The sequence below is a fragment of the Eptatretus burgeri genome, chromosome 8 (assembly GCF_056783735.1).
Source record: "Eptatretus burgeri isolate ZD-2024b chromosome 8, Ebu_testis_v1, whole genome shotgun sequence".
Lineage (NCBI taxonomy): Eukaryota > Metazoa > Chordata > Myxini > Myxiniformes > Myxinidae > Eptatretus > Eptatretus burgeri.
This window is the reverse complement of record NC_140968.1, coordinates 14,884,817-14,896,773: the sequence shown is the minus strand read 5'-3', so window position 1 is coordinate 14,896,773 and position 11,957 is coordinate 14,884,817. Positions and strand designations below refer to the sequence as shown.

General features: G+C 45.0%; 1 protein-coding gene across 5 annotated transcripts in view; it reads left to right on the top strand.

Moving 5' to 3' along the window:
• LOC147021167 (glucagon receptor-like) overlaps window positions 1-712 on the top strand; it is a 79,825-nt gene extending 79,113 nt beyond the window's left edge. For all 5 annotated transcript variants that reach the window (XR_015060725.1, XR_015060724.1, XM_085891012.1 and 2 more), the window contains one exon: window positions 1-712. This exon is cut by the window's left edge. The gene's annotated coding sequence lies outside the window, so the exon portion shown is untranslated.
• The last annotated feature ends 11,245 nt before the right edge of the window (window positions 713-11,957 follow it).

Sequence of the window (11,957 nt, the reverse complement as noted above, 5' to 3'; positions counted from 1 at the left end):
TATCAGGCTGGGTACAGCTCAGCTGTACATCCTCCTCCCCCCCGCCCCCCCCTCACCCCCTCTCCAACCCATACCTCTCCTTCCAGAATGATGAAACCAGCAGGCCGAACACATGTTGATTCCCTGTAGAGAATACGAACAATCTTTGACTGGACGATACGAACAAAACCAAGAGTTTTCGGGAAACATGTCACGGGAGTCACGATACATAATGATTCCACAGACGATTCATGAAATACTTTAACCCTAACAGCACCGCTTAACCAGGTCAATAAATCACTCTTCCATGAGCCTCGGTCTTGTGGAGAAAAGCAAACATATTCTTCGAGTTAAGCATGCAAATGATGTCAGACCACTGATTTTTATTATAATATTCAGTTTCGGCAGAAGGGGGATGTAGCCATAGCCAGTCATTCAGGATGACCTCCTCTATAAAAGGAAGGAGAGCTTATGAAACCGGACCTTGAAGCCATCGAAGGTTCCAGGTCGTTTGGAAAGCACAAAAGAGCAAATGACATCACAGTATTCCAACCTCAAGCATGCTGACGCTGTTATGACGTGTTCAAAACGATATCTGGATGTGACAATCAATTTCAATAATCGGAAATTTCCATGTTCGATGCCTCCATTGAACGAGCCAAGGACATGTCCCATTGTTGGAATGCCATGAAAATTGGTTCAGGATGACAAATAAAGAGGTTTACAAAAACGATCTCCTTGACTGCCTGAAGTTTATTGAGTTAAACTCGAATTTTGAATCCATGTAAATAATAAATTGTTTTAAAGACATCGGCATTTCTTCATTATATAAATTATTTGGAACATCTTAGCTCCTCTCCTCATATTTAGGCTTGTACTGGATCAGCATGGTGCACTGCCTGGTCCCCTAAAAGTGGAATTAGGTGAATGGGATCTTTTGGAAACCAAGCCATGGCATACTGAGGACCTCACGATGGATCCCAAGTATTCCACCCCTTTTCTATGAGACTCCAAATTGAGCTCAGGAGCATCCAATTTCCTTTGATCATCCTTGAGATGTATCTCTACAACTTGATTGGAGTCCAGCTGTGGCCAATTCAATTGATTGGACATGATTTAGAAAGAAACACTCCTTCCTTTTCAAGGTCCTGCAGTTGACAGTGCATGCCAGAGCAGAAACTCTACCATGAAGTCCAAGGAACTATCCGTAGAACTCCGAAATAGAATTGTGAGGAGGCGTAGATCTGGGGAAACGTATAAAACAATTTCTCGAGTGTTGATAGTTCCCAAGAGCACAGTGGGCTCCATCATTTGGAAATGGAAAGAATATGGAACTACCCAGACTCTTCCCAGAGCTGGCCATCGAACCAAACTGAGCAACTGGGCAAGAAGGACCTTGATCAGTGAGGTGACCAAGAACCCAATGACCACTCTGATGGAACCCTGGTTGGCTGAGATGGGGGAACCTGCCGGAAGGAAAAGTCTCTGCAGCGCTTCAAAAATCGAGGATTTATGGGAGAGTGGCCAGACGGAAGCCACTCCTAAGAAAAAGGCGCACATGACAGCATGCCTGGAGTTTTCAAAAGAGGCACATGAAAGACATTCAGAGGATGAGGCCAAAAGATGCTGTGGTCCAATGAGATCAAAATTGAACTCTTTGGTCTGAACGCAAAGTGCTACATCTGGCAGAAGCCGAGCACAGCTCATCACCCGAAGGTGAAGCATGGTGGTGGCCGCATCATGCTCTGGGGATACTTTCAGCGGCAGGTATTGAGAGACATGTAAGTACAGAGGGAACAATGAATGGAGCTGAATACGGGCAAATTATTGAGGAGAACCTGCTTCAGAGTGCAAAAGAGCTTTAACTGCAGCGTAGATTTATGTTCAAACAGGACAATGACCCCAAGCATACAGCCAAAGCAACACTGGAATGGCTTCTGAACAAGAACGTGAAAGTCCTTGAGTGGCCCAACCAACACACAGACTTGAATCCAATTGAGAATCTGTGGAATGATTTGAAGATTGCTGTTCACTGAAACTCCCCATCCAACTTGACACAGTTTGAGCAAATCTGCAAGGAAGAATGAGAGAAAATCCCTAAATTCAGATGTATAAAGCTGATAGAGACATACTCAACAAGACTCGAAGCTGTAATCGCTGCCAAAGGCGCTTCAACAAAATATTGACTCAGGGTGTTGAATACTTATTGACGCAAGACATTTAGAAGTTTCATTTTTTTTTTATTTGTAAGAATTTCTAAAAGCATGTTTTCACTTTGTCATTGTGGGGTATTTTGTGTAGATCGGTGACAAAAATTTTAATTCAATCCATTTTGTATTCAGCCTGTAACACAATAAAATGTGAAAAAGTCGAGGGGTGTGAGTACTTTCTGAAGGCACTATAGCTTGGGTGAGACTTGTCCAAGAGCTGTCATTCAAGCCACTCAAGAAAGCTGTCAGACAACTTCACCTCCTCATGGTGGAGATGGGAAACTGACTCTTTGAGGAACCAGGCTAACAGGGCTCTGACCTTCTGGATGACCACCTGCCAGATTACTTAGGGGAAATGCCAGGTGTATCGGCACGTTTTCCCTCAAAACAAGGTTACCAGCCAACTTTGCCTGTGCTAGTTTGGACAGCCAGCTGGGTGAGATAATCTCACAAAAGAAACCAATAATGAGAGAAACGGATGGACCCATCCAGATATACAACTTAGAAATGTCCTTGACCAGATACATATCGCTACTTGAAACACTCAATCTGTGATGCCCTCTAGAGCAGCTAAACTCATGTCCAGATCATTTGAGTGACTGTAAGTAACCATAGTGGGATTAACAGAAGTTTGGTGGACCGGAAATGACACTTTAGCTGCCCATCGACACACATTCAGACTGTGATGACAGCTTACACAGGGAAGGAGCTGCTATCACAATAGACCACAAGCCAAGAATGCATTCACGACCTGTTCCCAATCAACAGCAGGCTAATCACGGACCAGGAAGTGTTAGACAGAAAGCGGAGACAACAACAGGATAGTTTCCCATGACAGAACAATAATCATACAAACCTTCTCCTTCTGTCAGATTTGGGAAAAACGAAGAGAGTTTGCTTGTCCCACATTTGCAGCCAATGTAGATATCAAGACGGCCTTCAACTCTCTAAATTGCAACTGTCTGTGGCTTTTACCGGACGCCTCGGGTGCATCACCAAATATCGTCGGACTCATTCGGGCTCTCTACACCAACACCGGAAGCTCTGTCCACACTGGAGGGTACTTATCTGAGTTATTTAATTTCAATATGCTATCGGTGTTCGACAAGGTGATGTGCTGGCACCGACACTCTTCCTCCCAGCCAATGACAATACAACAGAATGCACAATGGAGGTCAGCATTGTGGAGTTTCCCTTGGAAATGACTTTGACGATGCAGATGATGTGTTCCTGCTTTCTGAATCAGCAGAAAAATAACGTACAAGTAACGTGTGTCGACGTGTGTCAACGATCGCGTAACGTGCCGACAACAAGTTACTCAGAGGTTAGAAATAAGTTTCGGGTACGCTAAACATTACCTTGACGTGTTTCGACTTATGAGTAACTTACAAGTAACGTGTGTCGATGTGTGTCAACGATCGCGTAACGTGCCTACAGCTTATGGCCAGCATTATGCGGAATGCGTGAGTCATACGCTGGCATACGTCGAAAAATTTCAAGCATGGAAAATTTGTCTGACACCTCGGCATACTATGACGTGTGCCAGCATACAAAGACGTATGCCAGCATACTACGACGTATGCCAGCGTGCTCTTAACGTATACAAACTTACCCATAACGTATTCGATGAGTGCCAGCGTTTTAGCCAAGTTTGCATACGTTAGGCATACGCTGGCTAAATCGTCAAGGTGTGACAGGGCCTTTAAAGGGGAATTTGGTTATGCTGTCGGGCGATTCTGCCGACAAATGCATGGCAAATACACTTTAAACTAGAAGGGAACTCGGAAGAGCGCATACCTCTGCCACATAATGCCTGATCCATGAGAACATATCAGGCCAATACATTTTTGAAATATCGTGCTATATATCGTTTTTGGCCCGATCTCTCAATGGTGAAGAATCACTTAAAAATAAATAATTCTCCTATCCAGATCCGGATCCAGATCTTCAGCAAAATCGAACCAATTAGTCCTTGCCACACACCCAACCTGTCCACCAAATTTCGTTGGAAACCGTCCACAACTTTTTGAGATATCATGCTATACATTAGTTTAGCCCTATCTCTCAATGGTGAAGAATCACTTAAAAAAATTATAGAAGCCGGATCCGGATCTGGATCTTCACCATCATCTAATCAGTTCGAGACTTGCAAAATCCACAAAACAAATTTGATCTAAAAAATAATTGATGGTTGAATTCAATGACGAAATATGCAACTCCTCTTCAAATTTCAAGTCAATCGGATGAAAATTGACAATTTTAGAAATTCGGCCTACGTTGTTGACCTTGGGACCATGTTGACCTTCTGACCTTTTGACCTCAAAAGCAATAGGCTTCTTCCTTATGACAAACTCTCCCATGTGGTGAAGTTTTGTGAAGATCGGTTTAAAATTTTGACCTGTAGGTGACAAACAGACAATAACAAAATCGACTGACCAATATACATAACAAATCTTCGATTTTGCAAATAACAGACAGACAGAAAGGAGTGAAAACATGACCTCCTTCACCTTCAACGGCGGAGGTAAAAATAACGGGTTTCATAATTTATGAGGATGGGGAGACAGAAAAAATAAAAGGAATAAAGATAATAGAGAAACTAGCTGGACTCTTCGCCTAAACCTTCAACTAAACTTATCACAGGTAGACTCATTCAGCAACATAGGACAATAAAAGAATAGACAGAATGGATGAGATAGAGGTTGTAGTGATCTTTCCTTTTATACAATGTCGGGAGGTGCAATGTAGGCATGCGGGTCAGGCTCCGCATCCATGCAGAACGCTCTGCTGTCCGTTCTTCTCAATTGCTCTTCGCATCTGTGTTCGGCTGTGGCACCGAATCGCTTTCTCACTCCTCCAGACTCCCTTTGGGTCTCTTAAAGTCTCCCAATTCTCAAAATCTCCTGTTAATGACCTCCGTCTCGACTCTTTACTTGATGAGCACTCGGTGTCAGAGCACAGCTGGATTATGTAGCCACGACCCCGACACCTTGGGGTGAAGCTTCCTCCTGCTTCCGCAAGGGTCACACACGTGAACCCACGCCAACTACGTCACTCATGCGTTGGCTCCGTGTCATCGGAATGTGTATGGTCTGCACGCTTGGAATGACCATATTCATGAGGAACCTCTGGGTGTTGCAAACCTCTAACATGCCATGTTTACATGAAACATGTGGGGAATGTGAGAAGGGACAATGGGAATGATTAAGACCCGATCACTTATGGAAAAAGGAAAAGACACAGACAGGATGTGAGGGCGACAAGGAGCTTCCTGTGCATCTGATCCTGGCCATTTCTAACTATGGTTACAAAACACTTACGGTAACATTAATTATGAGATTACCAATACATAATTATCACATTATTATCTCCTAAAATCCTGGTGTTGGCTTAACCGTTAAAGTCACTGGCTTAAGATTTCAGGGACTTGAGTTTGAGCCCCTGTCTTTCAGTTAAATAACAACAGGTGGGTTGACTCAGCCTGTCATCCTTCTGAGGTTGGCAAAATAACCACCAGCTTACTGGAAACAGGGGACATTGCATCAACGGCACAGCTGTGCAACCCAGCAATAATGCAACCAGCAGCCACAGGCTGTATACAAAATAACAATTCTCCAGTTATTTCGATAAATATATGAATATATATACTACATTTATAACTTGTGATATCGACACCTTCAGTGGATGCTGGTCATTCATGTGGTAAGCCTGGTGTTGGCTCAGTGGTTAGGGTGGTGGCTTGGGATCCTAGGGTCCTGAGTTCAAGCCCCGTCGGCCGCTGAATTAATACACCAGGGGGTTGACTCAGCCTGTCATCCTTCCGAGGTTGGCAAAATGAGTACCAGTTCCAGTGTGTGTACTGGTAGAGGGGCACTGCATCAGTGACACAGTCACGCTTCAAGAAATGATAGTTACCCCAGCAGCTAAGCTGCCGTATGACCACCACCACCATTCATGTGGTGACAACAACGAAAGCCACTGCAATCAACCCATAAAAAAATCGACTCTGCAACACGTTTACTGTCAGTCACTGACTTCCTTGTTTTGTCCCATCTCTCCTCCACTCCACTCCCTACCCCTCCAGCAACTCTACTCTCACACCCCTCCAGCAACCTTGACTCCCTCACTACTCCTGCAGCCTCGACTCTCACACCCCTCCAGCACCCTCCACTCTCTCACCCCCTCCAGCACCCTCCACTCTCTCACCCCCTCCAGCACCCTCCACTCTCTCACCCCCTCCAGCACCCTCCACTCTCTCACCCCCTCCAGCACCCTCCACTCTCTCACCCTCTCCAGCACCCTCCACTCTCTCACCCCCTCCAGCACCCTCCACTCTCTCACCCCCTCCACTCTCTCACCCCCTCCAGCACCCTCCACTCTCTCACCCCTCCAGCACCCTCCACTCTCTCACTCCTACAGCACCCTCCACTCTCTCACTCCTACAGCACCCTCCACTCTCTCACTCCTCCAGCACCCTCCACTCTCTCATCCCTCCAGCACCCTCCACTCTCTCACCCCTCCAGCACTCTCCACTCTCTCACCCCTCCAGCACTCTCCACTCTCTCACCCCTCCAGCACCCTCCACTCTCTCACTCCTCCAGCACCCTCCACTCTCTCACTCCTCCAGCACCCTCCACTCTCTCACTCCTCCAGCACCCTCCACTCCCTCACTCCTCCAGCACCCTCCACTCTCACCCCTCCAGCACCCTCCACTCTCTAACCCCTCCACCCCTTCCCACCAACTGCAGGACACTCGTGTTTTTTCCAGTCACCCCCTCCTGTTATCATTCCCACTGGAGAGTTCATCGAACACCTTACCCCATGCAGTGTCCAGGTATACAATTAAATTGAAATAAAATAAAGATTTTAAGGGCCATAGAAAAAAGTTAATTCCACAAATTTGCCGCCGTTGATTCAGTGGCTGTGATTATACTGTTGCGGATTTGGAAGCTTATCGCACTCAACATACAGGCCCTATAGCACAGTTATTTCGGTAAGTATGTGTTTTATAGATAGCTTCCTTCCCCTTGTCTAATGGGTAAATAAATGTCCATGTGCTGTGGAGTTATTTTGATAGTTGGGGTTTTTCTTTTATTTTTCCACAAACAAGAACTACAACAGCTGCGGACCACTCAAGCTCAGAATAAAACAATGACGAGAGACTCTCTGCTCCCGACATTCTCCGCACGCCTACTAGGGGAAAAATTATGCCCCCCACCCACCGATTTACTTGGCAGAGCGCGAAGTAGGGAAAAGGTCGAGCCCCGCCCGAGAATGATCCACGCCTGAGAACGAATGACGCCTGAGCGAGCGCGCCGGAGAGGATAAAAAGGGACAGAGGATCCGTGCAGTGGTCAGTCTGTCGGTGTTGGTCGAGGTAGAGGTCTTGGTCGTCGCCGTCAGCGTCTTCTTCCTCCTCCTCCTCCTCATCCTCCCGATGATCAAGAGCTTGGAGACACCATCCACCACCGGAGCCGCGAGGGTGCGCGCCGTTCCTCGGAGGGAGACGGAGGAGAGGCTTTGACCGCCAGGACAAGCACCGAGCAGAGCTCGGAAGGCTGATCGCGGCTCGCCGGTGTCGGGGTCCGGCTCGCCTCTCGCTGGGGCCCGGGTCGACTCGACTTGAAGACCACACGAGGTGGACAGGTCCGAGATAAGCCTCAATAAAGACCATTTGGTCCGATCATTTTGTGTGTGCGTGTGTGTGTCCGTGTTGCCCATCTGCTAAGTAGTGAACTGTATAAGTGCTCTTGTACATACCTTGCATACGTGCATTTATTAATATTTGGTTTAGCTCTGCCCTTATGTGCTCACCCCCCCGCCCCCCATTGTAAATAAATACCCCCATTTGTTCAATGTTTCAACTCGTTCGTGTCTATTCCTTGATTGACTGAGCGTGCTGCATGTTGGAAAGTTAGCCAGGCTGTTGCTATTGTAACAGGGTATTCAGGACCGACAGAACTCGGTGATCAAACCGCTCGGATCGCACACAGAACGAGTACGCTAAGCAGCTCGTTCCGTACGGGAGCCATCGAGGGTGAATTTCCCTGGTAGGTTGGACCACGTGGGTATTTAGGTAAATTGAAATTGGCAATCAACCCTACCTCACGTGGTCTGTCTATTTGCGAGTTCGGTCCAAAAAGGGACCCGTACTTTTCCGAAGAAGTACGATCTAAATTCCGGGAGATCGGTCGAGCCGACTCTACTGCTCCATCTGGTGGTCATGCTCGCGGCCGACCTCGCAACAATACCACCTTATTTAACAGGTGGCATTAGCTCTTTATGCTTGTTGTTTGTGTGCTTTATGATTCTGCACCACGGTTATAATTTCAAATGGAACCATGTAAATGGGTTGATACACCAGTGGTGATAAACGTGTTTAATAAATAATCAAAAGTAGAGGGGGATGGGGAGACCAAGGAGAAGGCACACACATCACAATTCCCTCTCTCCCTCCGACTCCTAGGTGTCCACAATATCTCAATAGCTTATGTGTTATCTTATATCATTTAGACAGGGAGAGATCAGGAGACATTGGAAAAAAGAACCTGATCCCCATGCGATGCCTGCAAGGAGTCGGCGTTGGTCAGGGCTCAGGACAGCGAGATGGCGAGGCTTTTTGTTGGAGGGAGAGCCATGTCTGGCAGAGTCATGTCCAGGCTCTGTAGCTTCTTGCTACACACGTACTTGTCTGGCATCGTCGTCTCCCGTCTGCCACATCCACTCGCTGGACAGGATGTCTCTCGCCAAACCAACTCGCTCTTCGGTGCCAACTTTACTCTGAACTCCTCGCTCTCTGAACTGCTGGTCTCAACTTCCCGTTCTGTCCCCGCCCCTCAGTCTTTCTTACCTCGTGTTGGTGCACTGATTGGTTCTATTCCTGGCCTCTTGCCACACCCACAGTTGTGAGCGGTGTTTCGGCAGTTCCAGTGGTTTCCAGCAAGGGTTGCAGTTCGTACGTGCATGGTTGTAATGCATTGGTTTTGCCATCCTTGGGGGGGGGGGGGGAGGGTGTAATTTAGGTTTGTAATAATATTACAAACCAGCCTCGGTGGTGTAATGGTTAGTGTCTGCTCTTAATCCCGTGGGTCAGTGGTTCAAACCTTAGTCGAGTCATAGCAAAGACTTTTGTTTAATGTTTTATAATGGTACGTGGTGCTACAGTGGGGAAGGGTCATATTGGTCTTCACCTAAACAATCTTCGACACATGCTTTATTGTTTTTACATCGAAAACACACACTAACTCTGAACAAGTATGAATGGTATAACTAGACTATTTTACAACTGTTACCCCCAAACACTGTTCCCACAACATTGCCCCCTTCTTTCTCTGAGCTCTGTCCCAGACCTGGGTAGACAGTGTTGGCTTGGTTCCTAATTACGTACAAACTTTTTTCACATCCTTCGGATCGGCAATGGGAAATTCTGGATGAATCCACTAACTGGTAGCACACCTTCGTAGTTGCATTCCAAACAGTGAATGCCACGAGGCGTACATAATACTGTTAAAGGTGAACTTAAAGTATGATTTCAAAAATTGAGAATCAATAAATGGGATCATTATAAAAAGTTTCACTTTACAATCTTGTCTTATGTTAATAGGAAATACACCTTTTAGCAGCAAATGCAACAACAATGAATTTCCCAATACGTTAGGTGGGGTACACCTACATGAATACACCTGTGATGTCACCTGTGTCCTTTGCAGCAAATTATTCAGATTGGAAATTGATTTTTTTTTTGTTTTTTTTAATTAGTAAAAAGTCTGTTGCATGATAGATTAATGAATAAGTGGGGAGAAAACAAATCCCAGAACAACGCTTGGACATAATCGGCTCCTGTTATATCTTATCGCAGCAAGTCAGCTCGTTTATAAATAGGAACGAAAAGGAGCGATGAAAATAATCCGAGTGGTTGAAAGGAAGAAGGTAAGTATTAAAATGGACAGCCGAGAATATATGATGAAAAGGAAAACTCAACTCTTGTGTGTCTAATTCGGAAACTCCAAGAAAGTTTCCAAGAAACTAAAACTCAGCAATAATGAAACCCACACTCGGTAAAGCGCAGGCCTCCCTCCGCTAAGGTCAACAGTTTACGTTTTGTAGCCCACTGAGAAGCTCGATTTGGATCCAGGCCTGAACCAAAATGCAATCGGCTTGTTTTAGTCACCGAACCAACTCATCCACAAAATTTTGTCTGAATCCGTCCATAACTTTTAAAAATATCATGCAAACAAACAAACAAGCAGTCATAGACTGGTACTTACGAAATCGTCAACTTGACCTCTGACCTTGTCTTATAAAAGCTGTCTCTTGAGAGGGTAGCGACGCAAACCAGAAGTTTCTACGATGATTCTGTACCAAACCATCAAAAATCGAATGTTTTGGATGTTTGACCTCACTGTGACCTTGACCTTTGACCGATTTTGACCAAAATCTAAGCAACGCAAGCCATCACGCTCCTGAATCACATGGTGTAATTTGACATTGGTAGCTTCTTCCATTCTCGAGTTATCTGTACCAAACCATCAAAAATCGAATATTTGACCTCACTGTGACCTTGACCTTTGATCGATTTTTACCAAAATCTAATCAGCACTAGCCATCACGCTCCTCAATCAGGTGGTGTAATTTGACATTGGTAGCTCCTTCCGTTCTTGAGTTATCGTGCCTACAAACAAACAAACAAACAAACAGAAACGGAAGTCATCAATATACTTACAAAATCTTTAGATTTCGTAAGTAACAAACAAACATACAAACAAACAAACAGAAACAGAAGTCATCAATATACTTACAAAATCTTTAGATTTCGTAAGTAACAAGCAGTCATAGACTGGTACTTACAAAATCGTCAACTTGACCTCTGACCTTGTCTAATAAAAGCTGTCTCGAGAGAAGGTAGCGACGTAAACCAGAAATTTCTACGATGATTCTGTACCAAACCATAAAAATCGAATATTTGACCTCACCGTGACCTTGACCTTTGACCGATTGTGACCAAAATCTAATCAGCACTAGCCATCACCCTCCTGAATCACGTGGTGTAATTTGACATTGGTAGCTTCTTCCGTTCTCGAGTTATCGTGCCTACAAACAAACACACAAACAAACACACACAAAAACACAAACAGATGACGGTAGTTATCAATATACTTACGAAATCTTTAGATTTCGTAAGTAACAAATGAAATTGCTCGTTAAGCAAGGAATTACCAGAATAACTTTGTCATATCTCCATGATCTCTGAAAAAACAAAAACATAGAAATCAATTTGGTTCTTATAAGTCGATAGTGCTACTGCTTAATGAGTTATAGCACTTAGTTTGGTCATGATCATAACTTGGAAGTCAATCGGACTTGAAATGGAGTTTTTATCGCAATTTGACAGTTTTGACCCGACCCCCCCTGACATTCGATCCCCGACCACTAAGAAGGGTGTTGGTGTGACACCCCAATGATATACAGTGGGGAGAACAAGTATTTGATACACTGCCGATTTTGCAGGTTTTCCCACTTACAAAGCACCGAGAGGTCTGTAATTTTTATCATAGGTACAGTTCAACTGTGAAAGACGGAATCTAAAACAAAAATCCTGAAAATCACATTGTATGATTTTAAAATAATTAATTTGCATTTTATTGCATGAAATAAGTATTTGATCACCTACCAACCAGTAAGAATTCCGGCTCTCGCAGACCTGTTAGTTTTGGCTTAAAGAAGCCCTCCCATTCTCCACTCATTACCTGTATTAACTGCACCTGTTTG